The sequence below is a fragment of the Lampris incognitus genome, chromosome 17 (genome assembly GCF_029633865.1).
Source record: "Lampris incognitus isolate fLamInc1 chromosome 17, fLamInc1.hap2, whole genome shotgun sequence".
In the NCBI taxonomy this organism is placed as follows: Eukaryota; Metazoa; Chordata; class Actinopteri; order Lampriformes; family Lampridae; genus Lampris; species Lampris incognitus.
Window position 1 is genome coordinate 20618491 of NC_079227.1, and position 19960 is coordinate 20638450.

General features: G+C 42.9%; 1 long non-coding RNA gene across 1 annotated transcript in view; it reads right to left on the minus strand.

Annotated features, from left to right (window-relative positions):
• The window catches only part of LOC130128047 (uncharacterized), an 86565-nt gene extending 73634 nt beyond the window's left edge, over nt 1-12931 (minus strand). The window contains exon 1 of the long non-coding RNA XR_008811865.1: nt 12622-12931. This is a non-coding gene — a long non-coding RNA (uncharacterized LOC130128047). The remainder of the gene's footprint in view (nt 1-12621) is intronic.
• Nucleotides 12932-19960: the final 7029 nt, after the last annotated feature.

A 19960-nucleotide genomic window follows, 5' to 3' on the forward strand; every position in this document is an offset into this window, starting at 1 on the left:
TTTCTATTTTTCCGCTTTAAACTCAAGCAATAGCTTTTAAAGAATAATATATATAGAGAGAGAGAGAGAGAAAGAGAGAAAGAGAGACACACAGCGAGAGATAAAGAAGGAGTGAGAGAACGCGGAAGACAGAACAAATGTCAGACACACTCATCCTCGTAAAGCGCTCCGTTTCACCCTGGCAAAAATAAACCTAACAAGCCTGTGTGCCAAGTATTCCCGTTGATGAAAAGCCAGTTGTGAGTGGCCCCAGTCGTAACCAAGCAGAGCCAAGCCGAATAGTGTTAAAGCTGCATTAGGTAACACTGTACATCCGAAGCAAATCCTTCTGCCTCTCTCTCTCTCTGCTGCCTCGCAGCACTCCACTAAGCCCCTCCCACCAAATGACCTCCCCATCGCTCTTCAGCCCCTTACACTCGTGTACAACCAGGAACTGTCAAAGTGAGACTTTTAGAGTTAGGGTTACAACCACAAGCGACCGGCGAGGCAGGGCGGACGCAGAGTGACTACGCGCATCTGCATTTCTACAAGAGCCAATAGGAATGCCCGCTCTCTGAAATGACCCGTGATTGGCTAAAATCTTCTGTCCTGGGCTAGATTTTTTTTAAAGCCTGAACACAGAAACAAGAAGAGGTGCAGAAATCTAGTTTTCTCTAGATCACTAGAATTACAATATGCTGAAAGGTTATTATGGAATTTTTGCTCAATGACGCCATAAAAAAACTGCCTACCCCAGCTTTAATAAGAGAAGCGTGGCTGCGTAAAACAGCCTCACTACTCTCTCTGGCTAATAAAGGCCGTTTTATATGTTATCATTTTCCCTAGTGATTTGGAGGCCTGCTACACTCTTTCCTGTTTCACAGGCACGGCTGCTGGCTAAGAAGACAGAAAGAGAAGGGGGAAAAAAAGAAAGAGAGAGGGAAAGAGAAAGAGAGAGACTAAGAATCCCAATATCACTGCAAAGATACAGTACAAAGAGGAAGAAAGAAATGAAAAAAGAGAGGGGAAGTCTCTGGCAACCATTTTCATGGAAACCAGTGCTGACGGGGAAACACCTAAATAAAAAAAGGGGGGCAAGAATAGAAGAAGTGAAGAAAGCCCACTGGGAGAGAGAGAATGAGAGGGGCCTGGCTGGTAAAGTGAGAGGGGCTGAAGTAACAAAAGCTTGAAGAAGCCACAAGCATGAAAGCTCCAGCGCAGCTGTGCGCTGGCTGAGGTGTGCTCTAATGTGTTTGTCGGTGTGTTTGTGTGGTATTGGGAAGGAGGGGTGTTATCTCAAAGGCAGCAGGAACCCCGTGGCCTGCGTGATGGCCAACACAGCCCACACTGATCTGCACCCGTAGAATTCTGACATCTTTGCAGATTCCCCGCTGATTTTTAAACGAATAGAGATGCTGCTTGTAAAACTCATGATGTTGACACATCTCCACCCCCTTGTGCATGTGTGTGACAGTCGTGTGCTGTTTTCAGTTAGCATTAAGATAAAAGTTAGTGGTGTGATGTGAAAATATTGCAAAAGTCTGATTTACTGCTGAGGAAGCGCCATTTGTCAAACAGGGATAACTGCGAGGGTTCGGGCGAGTGAATTCACCAATGACTTCTATGCGGACGGAGGAGTGCTGTTCTGTAAAGTGCAGTGACGTTTCTGTCCATTCTGGCACCCTATGCAAGATCTCCAAACCCCCCAAAAAGCGCCATTTTCAGGAGAAATAACATTAGCTTTTCTAGTTCTAGCTTAACTAGTTAGCTGGCTTAGTGCACTACATTTCAGGTAGCTAAAACTAGAGATATACAGATGCTTTCAAAAATGTCCATTAAAAACACCCCTCTATGTCAGTGGTTCTCGGACTTGGCCAACTCAGAAGCCATATTCACGTTTTTTGTTTTTTTAAAGGTATGGGCAAAAATACAAAAACATGTCTCATCACCCAACATTCGTAGGGTCATAGGTTACTCTTATTGGGGAATTGGATTATTAACCTTACTGCTGGAAACTGAATCATGCTTTGGTGGATTGCACCAACTATCAAAGTTAGAGTTACAGATAATCCCTTGAAATCAATACTCAGCGTGGAACATTGTCAAACAACAAGAATGGTTATTAATTTTCCCCATCGCACTGGACTCTACAAATTTCAATAGATGCAGTAAACTGTCAACTGGTGCACTCACCCACCGTCCACCCCTGGCCGCCCACCCTCTCTCTCATCTTCACTCATAACAAATAAGTCTTAATGTGTGTGTTATTTGTTTTATTTTTTATAATCATTTAAAAATACATATAGATTGAATTGCCCCCAAAATATAAATATCCATCCATCCATTATCCAAACCACTTATCCTGCTCTCAGGGTGGCGGGGCTGCTGGAGCCTATCCCAGCTGTCATTGGGCAGCAAGCAGGGAGACACCCTGGACAGGCCGCCAGGCTATCACAGGGCAAAATATATATATATGTTTTTTTTTTACCAATTCAAATAGCGATGTTTATGAGCGGCCCTAGTTAACACCTAGCTAATCTCCTCAACAAGATGAAAGCTAGCCAATTTCTCTAGCTAGCTAGCTGAAAAAAGGCCAGCATTCAGGTACCAGCAGCAGTGTTGTAGTCGAGTCACTAAATCCCGAGTCCAAGTCGAGTCTCGAGTCCCCAGTGTTCGAGTCCGAGTCCCCAAAGAACAGTCCGAGTCGAGTCCGAGTCAAGTCCCCATTACCTGAGTCCGAGTCAGAGTCCGAGTCATCAAGATTGAGTCTGAGTCGAGTCCCAAGATGGGTTCCAGTGCTCTACTCTGGCACTGTAAAAAAGCTGACATACAAATAAAAAAGGTCTACATTAAACAAAAATGACACAGCTGTCACCATTTCAAAGGGAGTTTATTTACTTTGTGACACAATAGCTAAACAAAAAAAACTAACAAAAACAAAAAAGTCTTTATCAATTGACAAGTCCGAGTCCTCATTTCCAACTTCCGAGTCCGAATGCAGTCAATGCTCAAGTCTGAGTCCAAGTCCAAGTCATCAGTGCTGAAGTCCAAGTTGAGTGACGAGTCCTGAAAATCAGGACTTGAGTCGGACCTGAGTCTGAGTCCTGGACCCATGTACTACAGCACTGACTGGCAGTGTTGGAAACATTTCTAAATCATTGGCTTTTAGGGGGGGTGTAGATAAGATTTTGTGGCTTTTTGGAAAGATTAACAAGTCTTCATAAAAAAAATAAAAATTCCAGAAAAGGTAATGGACAAGTTTGTCCCTCTATCCCTCTGTGTGTGTGTGTGTGTGCGTGTGTGTCAGGACAACAACAGTATGGCTTTTATACATACACAAAATATTGACAACATAAATTCCCAGTCCCTAGTACACACGTAGAGAGCCTTTTCTTGTGCAAAAGTTATGCAAAAATTGCCCTAGATTCAACTAATTTCCTGTCTTTATGTTCTACTTAACACAACCTACACACCCTGAAGAAAGAACAAAAATAATATCCATCTAGCAATTCATGAATCAATGCCTGAATCGGGTGTCCTTGTGGGCAGTTTTACTAAATCATCCAGCAGAGAGCAACTTAAGAGGGACCAGACATAACGGAAAAATGATATCAAAATGAAAAACGCATATATATTTTTTTTTACAAAAATCACTGGTGGAAAATTTTTTGGGATACTGCTTTATATCTTTTGCTTTTCCATATTGTCTTCTTGCAGCCAGCCTAACTGAAGGACCACACTGCTCAGACTGCATTCAGTTCTGATGTGTTTGACTCATTTTGGAATGCACTACATACTCAATTTGACGTCATACTTAGTATGAATAGTATGTTAGGCATACTATGTGTTTTACTGACATTTGTGGGAAATGTTAAGTTATGTAGATTCGATCATTGAAAATAATAGAAATAGCAAAATAATGCTTTTCAAATAAATAAATATGTATAGCATGTATTTTCAATGTATAGTGAATATCCGTCTTTCTCCTTTACTTTCAGTACAATCTAGGAATCAAACTTTGGCTTCATGCCTCTCCAAAACCCCATCTATAACTGAGAGGAAGGAGTTTGTTCAGGACTTCACTAAGGCTCTTATTGAGGCAGAGGTTTCCCTGGAGAAATCTCCCAAGCTGGCTACTTTTTTGCAGAAATATTGCAAGCAAGGAGGATCTATTCCAGTTCCATCTCACCTCTGATCTGACTACCTGCCGAGGCTGTTCCCTCAGCATGTGGAGGACATCCAGTGTGCAGTGAAGGGAAAATCCGTCTGTTATACTGGATGAGACAACAGATGCCTGTGGTCGCTGTGTCCTTGCCATTCTTCTGCAGCCTGTGGGCAGACCTCCTCTAGCTGCGGATCTTGTTTTCCTTGAGAGAGGTAACTTCACCACTGAGTTCCAGACAGTCATCACTTGCCTTAACACTTACATCAACTTCAGCAATGTCCGGGCTTTTGTCACAGATTCAGCAGGCTACATGAAAAAAGCCTTCAACACAGTTCTTCAAGGCTTCTTTCCCAATGCCAAACACATCCCATGCCAGGCACATCTGCTCAACTTGGTGCTAGAGGTCTTCCCTAACACCTTTTCTTTTTTTTCCCGCTTTTTCTCCCTAGTTGTACTTGGCCAATTACCCTATTTTCCGAGCTGTCCCGGTCGTTGCTCCACCCCCTCTGCAGAGCTGGGGAGGGCTGCAGACTACCACTTGCATCCTCTGATATGTGTAGATACGTGTTTCACCTGACAGTGAGGAGTTTCATCAGGGACACATAGCACATGGGAGGATCATGCTATTCCCCCCAGTTACCCTCCCCCCCGAACAGACGCCCTGACCGACCAGAGGAGGCGCTAGTACAGCAACCAGGACACATACCCACATCCGGCTTCTCATCCGCAGACACGGCCAATTGTGTCTGTAGGGACGGCTGACCAAGCCGGAGGTAACCCAGAGATTCGAACAGGCGATCCCTGTGTTGGTAGGCAACGAAATAGACCACTACACTACCTGGACGCCCCCTTTCCCTGACACCTTTGAGGACCTTAATCGAGTGTGTAGCCTGGAGCTGTGGGCCTACAAACAGGCTCGGCTCCTGACATGCAAGTGTTTGCTGAACTGACCAGGCAGGGCTCCTGGATTGATCCTGTGCGATGTGCGATATCTGAAGGAGAACCTTGACATTTTATATGACTTTATACCCACCTTACCACTGTCTTCCAAAGTGGTTCAGGACCTAAGAACACTCCTGGTGGAAAAAAATACATGTGTTAAAAGCCCTGTCCATCTTCATAGTTGAGCACACCACTGAGATCTTGGCCACCTTCACCAAACTGCAAGACACATCCAGACAGTCCTCTGTCACCATCCATGGAGAGTTGGACGACCTCTATATGTTATTTAAGTATGGAAGCAATACAAGTGCTGAAGACTGGCATCTTGAGACTAGAGCACAGCTGAGGGTACTGGATGAAATGGAGAGGGTTCCCTGCTCTCAGCTTTTCCAGCAGGCCATGGCTGAATGTTCTGCAAAGCTGCAGGCTGTAATGGAAAGGCATGCCCTGCATGGAGCTCTTCAAATCCCTTCCACTGTTTGATCCAGCAAAGGTGACTGGGCTTAGAAAGAACATTGATGATTATCTCCAGATCATATCTGCCCTTATCCAAGTATCATCTGCGGAATTGCACCGCTATGTTCACATGGACAAGAGTGACACTATGGGGGTCAGTCCTGTGCAGTGGTGGGCATCCAGGGAGGACACGATGCCCACTCTTGCCTTGATAGCAGCGTTGTACCTCCGCCTCCCTACTACATCAGTGGATGTAGGGAGACTTTTCTCCCACAACATGATGCTGCTGACACAGTACAGACGGAGCCTGACTGAAAACAACATTAAGATGATACCAATTGCCAAGTTCAACTATAAACACCAAAACTAATCCCCACCACAAGTCAAAACTCATTCACTCAGTCACATCGCTGACGGAGTCATTTGTTCTCGTACTGTACTCACTGTTGATTTGTTTGCTTTCTTTTGACTAAATGCATTTTGTAGGGCAATTTGCACTTGGATATGTGCACATTTTGAATATCTAAAGAGTTTTGAAATTTCAAGCAGATGCGTTATTTTAGAGCATCTGAAAAAGTTTTGAGTTCCCCTTTGCCATTTTTAAAGGTTCTTGAAAGATATTTAGTGAAACTGAGGTCAAGCACCTTACCAGTTATTTACGTTTTTATTTTGTTTTTGTGTTTTTTGTTTTTTTGTTCATGGGTTGAAGTGGTAAGTGTTGGAAGATGATTAATGGTTTCACAAATTAATTTTTGCTCTCTCTGCTCCACTTTGAACCTTGCACTTTAGGGGCCATGTCTCTTTACATTTTATGCTGGTTGACTTCTCCAACAAATGTCCACACTTTGTTTTGAACTGTTGGTGATGAAATAAAATCTCAAATTCATAGGTTCTACTAAATATGTCTTTCAGCCTTATTGAGGTAATTTTTGCTCAGAAACAATATTTCTTATCTTAAATGGAGATTGTCTATCACATTACAAGAAAAAAAAATTCCGCTAAATTTCGCAGATTTTAATTCTGGCTCACCGCTGAAAACTCTTTAAAAAAAAAAATCTGCAGATTCTGTTTGGGCTTACTTATCAGCAACCGGGCTTCACTGCCCTCTGAATGAGGCCCAAGCCACCAAAGTTCACACAGAACTGTCAGTCAGCTAACAAGGATCGGGAGGGAAGATGGGTGGAGGCATTCATCTTTGGTGCCAAATTATACAAAGTACAAAATAGGGCATGCATTTTCCTGTCAAAGAGAAGACAGACGGGATACAGACATTTGAGACATGTCACTGGAATCAGTTGATGCGGTCCATTATCTGAAGTAAGTGACTAGTTTTCCCCTCATTAGATTTTACATTTTTAGATCTGCAGCTGCCAAAGCCCTGCTTTGAGCGAAGAGGGCCTCCATTGAGCTTTATCACCAGAGGTAACAAACTGGGACCACAAGCTGGTCGTACATTTCTTTGAATAGTCTGACCTTTCACCCTTTGTTATTCCTTTAAAATGATTAGTCTAATCTTAGCCTTTTTTGGGGGGGGGGACTTTCCCCACCCCCCTTTTTTTCACCTCAATTGTACTTAGCCAATTACCCTATTTTCTGAGCTGTCCTGCCCCCTCTGCCGATCCAGGGAGGGCTGCAGACTACCACATGCTTCCTCCGATACATATGGAGTCGCCAGCCACTTCTTTTCACCTGACAGTGAGGAGTTTCACTAAGGAGATGTAGTGCGTGGGAGGATCACGCTATTCCCCCCAGTTCCCTCTCCCCCCTGAACAGGTGCCCTAACCGACCAGAGGAGGCGCTAGTACAACGCCCGGGACACACATCCACATCCCGCTTCCCATCCGCAGACATGGCCAATTTTGTTTGTACGGATGCCCGACCAAGCCAGAGGTAACATGGGGATTCGAACCAGCGATCCCCGTGTTGGTAGACAACAGAATAGACTGCTACGCTACCCGGACGCCCCGGTCATGCGTTTTTTTCATGTCAATAAAGTCATTACTGTTTTGTCTGCTCTGTCATCCCATGTTTCCTCCTCTCCCATATAAGAAAACAATCAAGATGCTATCAAATCTGTTGTGTTTCTCATTTGCCATCAGCTGTCACAATGCCGCTGCTGCAGTTTTACATGCCAAAATGCTGTTAATATTTTATGTAATTGTAACTCCTTTTGTCAACGTGACGTCAAAAATTAATAAAGCCCAAGGGAATGGGTCTTCATGATTCAATTCAACCACTCCAGGCTAACAAAATGGAAAACGTGTGACTTGTAGACATACACTACCGTTCAAAAGTTTGGGATCACCCAAACAATTGTGTTTTCCATGAAAAGTCACACTTATTCACCACCATATGTTGTGAAATGAATAGAAAATAGAGTCAAGACATTGACAAGGTTAGAAATAATGATTTGTATTTGAAATAAGATTTTTTTTACATCAAACTTTGCTTTCGTCAAAGAATCCTCCATTTGCAGCAATTACAGCATTGCAGACCTTTGGCATTCTAGCTGTTAATTTGTTGAGGTAATCTGGAGAAATTGCACCCCACGCTTCCAGAAGCAGCTCCCACAAGTTGGATTGGTTGGATGGGCACTTCTTTGAGCAGATTGAGTTTCTGGAGCATCACATTTGTGGGGTCAATTAAACGCTCAAAATGGCCAGAAAAAGAGAACTTTCATCTGAAACTCGACAGTCTATTCTTGTTCTTAGAAATGAAGGCTATTCCATGCGAGAAATTGCTAAGAAATTGAAGATTTCCTACACCGGTGTGTACTACTCCCTTCAGAGGACAGCACAAACAGGCTCTAACCAGAGTAGAAAAAGAAGTGGGAGGCCGCGTTGCACAACTGAGCAAGAAGATAAGTACATTAGAGTCTCTAGTTTGAGAAACAGACGCCTCACAGGTCCCCAACTGGCATCTTCATTAAATAGTACCTGTTAGAGCCTGTTTGTGCTGTCCTCTGAAGGGAGTAGTACACACCGGTGTAGGAAATCTTCAATTTCTTAGCAATTTCTCGCATGGAATAGCCTTCATTTCTAAGAACAAGAATAGACTGTCGAGTTTCAGATGAAAGTTCTCTTTTTCTGGCCATTTTGAGCGTTTAATTGACCCCACAAATGTGATGCTCCAGAAACTCAATCTGCTCAAAGAAGTGCCCATCCAACCAATCCAACTTGTGGGAGCTGCTTCTGGAAGCGTGGGGTGCAATTTCTCCAGATTACCTCAACAAATTAACAGCTAGAATGCCAAAGGTCTGCAATGCTGTAATTGCTGCAAATGGAGGATTCTTTGACGAAAGCAAAGTTTGATGTAAAAAAAATCTTATTTCAAATACAAATCATTATTTCTAACCTTGTCAATGTCTTGACTCTATTTTCTATTCATTTCACAACATATGGTGGTGAATAAGTGTGACTTTTCATGGAAAACACGAAATTGTTTGGGTGATCCCAAACTTTTGAACGGTAGTGTACGTCACAGCAAAGCAGGTTTATATGAAATGGGTAATATGATAGTTACACACACACACACACACACATATATATATATATATATATATATACACACACACCACATCGGCCAAATGTTAGCTTGGGTAACTAGCCAATCACTTGAAGAGCTTGGTGAACATAAGCTACACTGTACAGTGCCTTAAATCTGCTGGCCCAGCTTCAATGCAGAAACCTGAGATGATTGGATGGCATTTATGGTTGCCTGCATTTGCATCGGTCAAAGAGTCCATGAACCCATCTGCAAGACTATGGCATATGGGTGACATAATGTAATTACTCATAGGCGATAAGGCGAGGTTACGGCAGAATGAAGAGAAAAAAAAAAAAAGAATTGGTCGATACAATGGATTTTGCACTAGCTCCAATAGTCACTATCAGTTGGGGGTAAGGATAAGCACAAATAGTCTGACACTCATTTACAAAACCGGGCATTGAAATTGACCTTTCACATCCAAATCCATCTATCAATCATTCATTCATTTATCATTCATACATTTTTAAAATGGATAGTAGATAATACTTACTCATTATAGATCATTCATCCATTTTTGTTAAAATGGATAGCAGATAATACTTGGTCATTATTTATATCATTACCTGAATCAGTCTCTTTAGTCAAGTAAGCTTGCACTTGATGCAATCAAATGCAAGCTTGAGGAATCATGATCTATGAAATTTAGTGAAACAAAGCTTTCTTTGTTTTTGTGGAGTTTTTTTGGTGTGCATGATGGTGGGTGAAGCTATATATTTATACGATCAATAGGATAGGAGGTGACGGCTGACTAGCAATAGACTTGACTTGAGCGTATTTACAGTAGCTTGCACAGCGTGTGCTGGCTGTTCTAAAATTAGCCTTTGTTGATTTGAACTCTTCAATTTGAATAAAATATGTCACTGTTCAGTTGTGAAAGAAGCCCGACAACGCCCCTTCCTTGTCTGGAGTGTCTCTCTCAACAGACGGGCCTACCCAGAATGCCCTCTACTTCTCTAGACAGCTCTGACATAATAATACAGTGGATTCAGACATTCGGGACATCAGCTGCACAGGCGAGGTTATATAACTGAACTCCCTCCCTGCTTCTGAGCTTTTCAGCACCACTGCCCCACCAAGGGGAAGAGGAAGGGGTGAGGGGTTTGGAGAAGGGCGAAAGAGAGAGAGGGAGGGAGGGAAGAAAGGAGAGGAAGAGAGACAGACAGAAACAGACAGTAGGGTCACAAAAAGAGAGGCCCGTCGGGGTGCATGCTGCCGGGAGAGGGTGAAGAAGGTCACCTCTGGCCCCCAAAAGGGGCCCCGGCCGGCAGGCATCTCATACACAAAGAGCAAGAGAGGAAAGGAGAGGAGAGGAGAGGAAAGCTACAGACAAGGTCACACAGGGCTACTGTAGGTCTAATGACCCATACCCAACCCCTTCTCTGTGCTTTCACCGATTTGACACTGTTACATTCACAGCTCTGCGTGCAGATCTCCATTTTCTACACACTCTAGTATATGAGATGAAACAGTATACGCATAACAGCTGGAAAATCAAGGGGGGGGGGCTTGCTGAATAAACCTTGGTAATGTTGGACAAATGTATTCATCAGGTTGGGACAAAATCCCGATTGCAAAAATATATGATTTTGAATGTCCGTACAAGTCCCCCCCCCCCCCCCCCCGGCTTCATGCTTGGAGAAATTGCTTATAGCTAAATGCTGCATTTGTCCAAGGCTAATAATCAATCCAGGTAGAGAACACTGCGTTTTGAACTATTGGCTAATGATTAATGCAAAGGTGGCTATCTGGCGGCATGCCAGCTGATGTGAGTCTAACTTGTTTGATGTTTTATCATGGCGATTGCTCTGACATCATGCTTAGCGAAAAAATGCTGACACGGGCCATCACCATATAATGCATTTACTACTGTTTCAGTCGTACTCCTGCAAAAAGCTTGAGAGGGATGGCAAAAGTATGTGAGTTTACCTGGGGGAAAAGGAGGAGAGAAATGTGGGATTTTCACCTCTGAATACAATATCAAGCGAATTACCAAAATGCATCTGTATCCTAAGCTGCTCGGTATGTATGAACGCTTCTCGGGGTAAAAATGGTTCGGACCGAAAAAATAAACGAAACGATGAAACCGACTCTGTTTATTCTGGTGCAGAGAACAAGTTACCAAACATAGTAAAAGATGCTCAAGAACAGAAAAACAACAGAGTTAGGTGAATTTCATGTCACATTCATCTCTACATTTCTTTAAATTTCAGCGAAAAGTCTGAAAGTGGAGGCTTGATCTGCCATAGAAGACGGTCTGATTCATGAGACTCGACTAAATGCTCTTCTGCTGAGATTCTTCCTCTGCTTAATCAGTTCAAGTGAAAAAGGTCATTTTGCTTCGAGGCTGTTTTCAGCCTGCGCAACATTAGTATAATTCCTTTAGAAACGAATGCCACTGCAGATAAAGACCTTGACTAGACAATAAGCAGCACAAGTACGCGACACTAAGTTGTCTAATTGTTGGTTTACCACACTGTTATGTGATTGCAGAGCTTAGAATGAGATACACAAAAGAGAGTGCCATCAAAATATTTATAATACTAAACTCACTTGAGTTGTTTACATATGGATGTTTTTTGGGGTTTTTTTTTGCCGATATAATCAGTGATGTAAGTGGTAAACATTAAGGGCTGGCAATTTCAGAGCTAGAGGGGGACTTATTCTTAGCAACGTGAAATGTGAAACAAAGTGAGAAATGGATTACATCCAATTATCTAATTATTTATGCAATTATAATGATTATGGATTATGTCTAAATATCTTGTATTTATGTGTCGATGTTGAGGCGTCTTCCTATGGCAGCATACCCATCCCAGACACACTACCACTACACCCCCCACCCACCCCCCCAAGCTGGGGGCATGGTGTCTGTGCAGTAAGCAAATGGCCTATGTAGACTTTTGTATTGACAGCTTAAGCGTCACTTTATTAAATTCAATTGTCAGTTCTCAGAACGAGTTGTGCACTTGCGTTTAACTTGCATGTTAGAGAACCAAATTCGCTGGCACCAAGGCGCTGAGACGCACGGAAACAAACTTCACAGCTACGACGTACCGTATCAATCAATAAGTTATGTCAAGCAGGGCAATGTCATGCTTATTTCAATGCTCCCTTACCGTGTGCGTGCGTGCGTGCGTGCGTGTTACGTTAGCGCGCCCGAGTGCAGCAGGCATAAACCCAAGTTGGGGCCCATATCGGCACAAGCACTGACAAAAATACGAGATTACTAGCGGAACACGTTCGCCATTCCGAAGCCACGTTCATTACCAGTGTGCGCCCAAGGCGCGATAAAAGGAACTTCGGCGGGTCGAGGCGGGATCTCTAAACAAACCCAGTGCAACAGACAAGAGTACAAACTACAGCGCGGAGCCCGCCGTGGCTACCGATCTGTCAAACCGCACGGCTAACGCACGCAGGCTATCGGAGCTAGCCCGGGCAAACAACTGTACTTGCAGCGGGGGGGGGGGGGAGCTGCGTGTACGGCACACCGTAAACAGATGTGTGGTAAAATATGTAAAGGTGACACTTACCCCCCGTGTGCTCCGCAAGATTTGAACACGAATCGCGTGGGTTTGGAGGAGGAAAGAAAAACACGAAAATATAAAAGGGGAAAAGTCGTCAGGACTCTGCCGGTTCCAGCACAAGTGTAGTGGTATAGAAACGCTGCACGGCCACCGTGCCTCTTTTTTTGCGAGCCCTTCCTTTTTCTTCGCACACGGCTCCTCGTCTCTCTGCTAACACATTGACGAGGGCTTTGTAATTCACTATTCTTCCCGCTCGTTGCCTGCTAAAAAAGAAAACACACAGTCTTTCCAGTAGCGTTTTGATGGGCTGCCACGACAGGGGAAAGGAATGAGCAGAGGAACACAACGCTTGCTCCTCCCTCCGCTTATGTACAGTAACGACCGCGCACGGCTCCTCGCCGGCCCCGCATATAACAATTTATTTAAACTATCTACCGCTCTCTACAGGAGCGGCACTGTAAAGCACCGGCGCGCGCGCGCGCACACACACACACACACACACACACACATCCAGCCGTGCAGTTTGAGGAAGGAAATGACGGAGAAATGTGAAATGTGGAGTATCCACGGCTCAGTGTGGTGGAAGAGCGTCGCCTCGCACGGTCCCCAGGTACCCCGTTATTAAGGGGACGGTGTGTGTGTGTGTGGTCATGGGGATGGACTTTGTTTTGCCAGGATTGTTTCACATATTAGCTGATTTAATTTATCTTAGCTCATTATCAGTTCATATAAATGATAGTTAGATAGATAGATGATGAATGGATGTGTACAGAGAGAGGGATAGATAGATCGATAGATCGATAGATCGATAGATAGATAGAGAGATCGTATCAAAGCAAAAAAAGAAAAATGTGTCTTGTACTTTGTTGAGTTATGCAGAGCATGCAAGCTTTGCCACTTCTTGGTTACCTCAGCAATTTGAAATACTTTGAGGACAGGGCTAGAATACAAAAAACATGTATTAGTTGTATAGACAAAGGCTCTTTCAAAGTCTAAATTTGCCGATCACATGCAAGAGCAATAACTTTCTCTTATCTCTTGTCATCAAAACATCAGGATCCCATCTGCATGTGTTCACTTTCACTCCAGGGACAATCTCTTTGTCATTCACCGTCCACACATTTTGATGAGGATAATAGCCAGAAATTAATGAATCTCATTTCTTCCCTCTGAATAATTTTCCCCAATTCCCCCAGCGAAGCAGCACACTGGTATTCTCATTGGGAACAGCTGCAGATTCTGTCGTCATAATGGTCAAATGGATCTATCAGCAACACACTGAATAAGTTTACAGTAGAGTTTTCACACCCTGACCAACTTTAAGTATAATCTGCAACAGTTGTGGGAGACATATTCAGATCTTTTACTTAAGTAAAAATAGTCATACCACAGTGTAAAAATACTTTGTTAAAAGTAAAAGTCCTGCATTCAAAATCTTAAGTAAAAGTACAAAAGTATTAACATCAAAATACACTTAAAGTAGCAAAAGTAAAAGTAATAATTATGCAGAATGGCCCATTTCAGAGTCACATATATCATATTATTGGAGTATAGTTATTGATGCATTAATGTGTTCACCACTTTAATGCTGCAGCTGGTAAAGGTGGAGCCAGTTTTAATTACTTTATAAACTGCTTGGTATCTTGGCCTATAAAAACATAATAATTTATTAGTTGATTTATAATTTGTATTAATAATCTAAATCTGCAAAGTAACTAGTAACTAAAGCTGTCGAATAAATGTAATGGTGTAAAAAGTACAATATTTCCCTCTGAAATGTAGTGCAGTAGAAGTATAAAGTAGTATGAAATGGAAATACTCACGTACAAGTACCTCAAAATTGTACGTAAGTACAGTACTTGAGTAAATGCACTTAAGTTACATTCCACCACTGCTCTGCAGAGACCTTTAGATATCATGATCAGATTTGTGCCACATAGTCATCAACTCAAAGGACTGTTTTTCTTCAGTCTTCAGACTTCTCATATTGTACATGCAAACATCAGCAGATCATGTCCTGTATAAGTGAATGATTCAAGTAGCCTCAAAAGACAACAACAAAGATTTCTATCATAATAATTTGGTGGACTATTGATGCAATTTGAGAGGAATTGAACAATAGTTATAAGAATGACATTTTCACCACTTAATGCTTGGCATGTGTGACATGTACATTTGATTGGTTTCAACTGCAGAGATGGAATAATGCACGTGATGGAGAATAAATTATTGCCACTGGCGTGCAAATACCATTACAGTACTCAGATGAAACATTCCTTTTGTGTGTGTTTTCATTACAGTATTTAGATAATAAAATGAGAGAGAAGCCACTATGTGGGAAAAATGTTCTTGTTCTCCATGAGAACAAGGGTTATTTCTGGGCAAGACTGCAGGTTTGTGACTACGGTTTCATCCGGGGTTTGGGTTATTAAAGTTATGCATTAGAATTAGGCTCAGCGTTACGGTTAGGAGTTAAGATTTGGATTCAATTTGGGTTGTCTTTTTTTTGGGGGGGGGGTGTTGCTTAAATTACAGTTAAGATTAGATTTATCTTTGGTAGTGTAGCGGTCTATTCCGTTGCCTACCAACACGGGGATCATGGGTTCAAAACCCTGTGTTGCCTCTGGCTTGGTCAGGCATCCCTACAAACACAATTGGCCGTGTCTGTGGGTGGGAAGCCGGATGTGGGCATGTGTCCTGGTCGCTGCACCAGCACCTCCTCTAGTCGGTTGGGGCACCTATTTGGGGGGGAGGGGGAACAGCATGATCCTCCCATGTGCTACGTCCCCCTGGCGAAACTCCTCACTATCAGGTGAAAAGAAGCGGCTGGCGACTCCACGTGCATTGGAGGAGGCATGTGGTAGTCTGCAGCCCTCCCCGGATCGGCAGAGGGGGTGGAGCAGTGACCGGGATGGCTCGGAAGAGTGGGGTAATTGGCTGGATACAATTGGGGGAGAAAAAGAGGGGGGTAAAATCCAAAGGAAATAAAAAGTTACACATTAGAATTAGGCTCAGCACTACAGTTAGAGGTTAAGGTTTGGATTAGATTTGGGTTATCTTTTTTTTGGGGGGGGGGCGTTACTTAAGTTACAGTTAAGGTTAGACTTGTGGTTGGGCTTAAGGTTTCAGGAAAATGTTAAGACTTGGCCCCCACGAGAATAGATAAACGTGTGTGTGGGTGTGTGTGTGTGTGCGCATGTCCAAACTGGAGAGTCTCCATGCAGACAGCTGACATTCGACTCAAGGCCAGTATCTTTTGTGTCTCGCCAACCTTGTTTTCATTGGGCATCACCAGAGCAGATGGCTCCCCTGCAGAGAAAGAGAATTGCAAACCAGAAGCAGCATCTTTTGACACCCTAAACAAAGCAAAAGACAAAGTTATCAACCAAATTGTGACAAAGGCTGCAAAAAAATATCCTCATAGGCGTTGGGTGTTCCTCTTTCAGTTGCTCTCTCTCTTTCTATCTCTCTGTCTATCTCTCTCTCTCTCTCTCTCTCTCTCTGAGTTGAGTTGTTATCTCTACAGTATATGTTGTGCATTTGTTGTCACTCTCTGATGGGCCTGTGTGAGTGTGTGATTGACAGGGCTGCGCTCTCGCTGGAGTGCATACAGTCTCTGCTTCATCTCCGTCAAGTAGCTGGCGAATTCGAGGACCCCAATTATCAGGCTCCTCGTTACTTTGAAATAACATGTCAGCGACAGCCAGTTTAATCACAACTGCCAGTTCAATCATCCGCACACTACCGATAATTGAAAGTCTTTCAACGGGACAACAGTTACCCGGTTTGATATTCAAATGGCATGCTTCAACACAAATATTCATCAGGAACGTAGAAACAAAAAGACCCGCATCAAATACCGCGTTTCCGTCGGACACTGCAGCATCCCCGTGGATCCCGGGTTTCGCTTGATTCATATTACATTACCAACTTTTCATGCATGCTCTTTTCCTCTATTGTACGCTTGCAAAATAAATGAATAAATAAATAAATCAAGCATGTGGCACACACAACTGGGAGCATTTAAGCTTTCCACAATAAAAGCTTAAGCAACTGCAGAAAGCATGCCTCGGCCCAAGACGTCTCCTCCTGGATGTTCAAAGCTCACTTGTTACATTTCAGGGCCAAATGAGAGCAGGAGCTAAAGACATGTCTGACTTGAAAAAGCTCCAGCTGACTTGCGATATGAGGAATGATTGATGATTGATGTGCTAAACGGCCACAAAGCAACCGGAGAAGAGGAGGAAGAATCAAACATTCGAAACATCAAATATTTATTGCACATATATCCTGAATCAAGGGTCCACCTTTCAAGAAGACAATCATCTGTTTTTCATTTATAATTTAAAAGCATTTTCACAAGTACAATATATCACAGTCAGCACTGGAGCAGCCAATGTAATTTCATCCAGTCGGTTAAAACAATGGCAGTCTTACAGTGGAGACCCGTATGGGGGAAAAGTAAAAAGGCCAGCAGGCGACGTAAGATTCAAAACTGATTTCACTTTGATCACTGTCATCTCTCATGGCTGGTTTAAAAAAAAAATGTGCTTATAGCTTTCAGATTTCCTTTCCCAGATTCCTCTCTGCTGGGATCTGTCTACATATAGGATGATTTCTACATTAACCAAGGCAAAAACAGTGCCTTTGCTTCTGACACGACCCATGTGAGAAAGCATGAACGCCACCAACCCGCCTTCCATTTGGTAATGGTTGTCATTTGACACTGTCTATTAACTGGGATACCATAGGCGACTGAACACCATGAGGTTCTTGTGATGTTTGCACTCCTAGCTGGTGTTGTCAGCATCAGTCAAAACTGCTTTATACTACAATAGGTGGAAAAAAGCCAATGCTTAACTTGAACAAATATGTCTTGTGAACTCTGATACAGTTATTACTATGAAATGCTGCCCTGGGCTATCAAAGTGCTAATGCACATTTACGAACTCACTATACGGTTACGTCCGAAGTCCAATAAGAGGGAGGGCGTCCGGGTAGCAGAGTGGTCTATTCCGTTGCCTACCAACACGGGGATCGCTGGTTCAAATCCCCGTGTTACTTCCAGCTTGGTCGGGCATCCCTAAAGACACAATTGGCCATGTCTGTGGGTCGGAAGCCGGATGTGGGTGAGTGTCCTGGTCGCTGCACTAGCGCCTCCTCTGGTCGGTCGGGGCACCTGTTCGGGGGGGGATAGCATGATCATTCCACGCACTACATCCCCCTGGCGAAACTCCTCACTGTCAGGTGAAAAGAAGCAGCTGGTGGCTCCACATGTATCGGAGGAGGCAGGGGGTGGAGAAGAGTGGGGTAACTGGTCAGATACAGTTGGGAAGAAAAATGTGTAACCCCCGCCCCCCCAAAATCCCAATAAGATTTTTTTTTTCAGCATGCTCAGGTTTTCATACTTGGCCTTCGCTGAGGTAGAGCAGTTTTCGGAGGCTTGCATCTGACACCATCTAACGATTCAAATCATATGCATTTACTTGCATGAAATGTCAGAATTTGGAAACTGGAGCTCAAACGACAGCAAAAAACACACTAAACCTGCAGCAAACTGGGTAAACCTTTGAAGTTCCATTCAAATACAGTACACATCGTATTTCACTGTCTAATATACCTTTAAAGCTTTCCTGAATGCCCCGATTAAAAACACACCTACTTTAGTCATTCTTTTAGCCCAGTAAAGTCTTGAAATACTTTTTCAAGCAAGCAAGTGTAAAGTTCTCCCACCAGTGTGAGATTTTTGTCAGTTTAAAAAAAAAATTAAAAAAAACTAAAAACGGGTGTAAATGCAGCAGAAACACGTAAATGAATTTCAGCCCTTCAGGCGAATTAAGGAAATTGGATTCTAAGACTCAATATGGAAATAAATGACTTGTGAATGTGGACATTTTTTGCAGTATGAGCATGTATGTACACCGTTACCTTTACATTTTAAATCTGCATGTTCGCTTTTGAGCAACTCAGTTTTTCAGCAACGCATACTAAACAACGTGTTATTCAAGACATCGGTCCAAAGCAGGTAAATATACATCTTCAAATTCACTGCTTTGTCATCAGAAATTTTAATTTGCTCCTAGTCAGGCACCGACATTAAAGTCAGCTCTGAAAAAAGAAAAAATTCAGGAGATCCTTATTCGCTCATGTGCATTTTTGTAAGTCATTTCCTACACGCCCTGTATCGTTTTCTTAAGCTAAAACAGAAGCATTAGGTTGGTCTAGCAACAGTAATTGAGTGTCTTGGTAGACAGATATAGTATTTGATTCCTCACTGATGTGCCGTTAATTTGCTTTTAACTCCCATCTCTGTTTCTTCCCTCTCCATCTCCCAGAGACAATCATTCATTGTGTTACTCTGATGGTACAACAACGGAAGGGAAATCCTCCCGTACACAGGCTGCACTGCGCCTGTGACATTATTAGCAGACACCCCTATGAAAAGCAACGGATGGAAACAAATGAGATGCCCAAAGCGCTCATCATCTAGATGGGTAACACTAACCAACTCCATCCTCTCAGCCAAATCTCTGAATGTGCTAGGTTTTCCTTTTACAGGTTGCAATAAGAGCACTTTCCAATTAGTCCATCTTTTACAACATTCAAATGCAAACAAATGGGAGTTAATCTATCAAATGGCTGATATTGGAGAGGTTTTGGTCTACCTTGCTCTTGATAATGGATTGCTCCATCTGCAGCTTGCCCTCTCCTCAAATTGCATCAGTACCTTATCTAGCCCACGATAAAGCCTCTCGTTGATTGGAGTGAATGTGTCGCTCTTGGGTTTATGCAGAGACCTCACTATTAAAGGTTATGTGTCACTTCAGTATTAATACACTGCAAAACTTGCTGTGACTTAGATAATTGTTCCTCTCATGGCGACCTTAACTTGATCTCTTACTCCATTGCATTTTCAAGCGGAATCAGGATTTTAAAACGTATTCCACAACAGTTAAGTCCTGGCTAAAACTTGGCCAGAACTGTAATCATGACACCAACTAGTCATTATCAGTGTACTTGAGTTCATGCTATAAGTGTTTTGTTGTTATTTGTCTGTTTGTGTGTTTGTTTGTCGGTTGTCAGTGATGGTTCTTGTTTTATTACTAGATGCACTGATTTTAAAGTGTAACTTGTGATTTTAATGACTGCTTGAACTATCAATGCTCATCAAGGTACTGAAAGTACTGGTGTTGGAAATTAGCTTTGGCTATATACACATGTACAGTACATTGGACACTGCTTCTGCAACTGTCAAAGTTCTCTGTACTTGTCCCTTACAAATAAACAAATTTCATAGAAATACCAACATTTCCTAAACTCTATAAACTTTACATTTTATGCAACA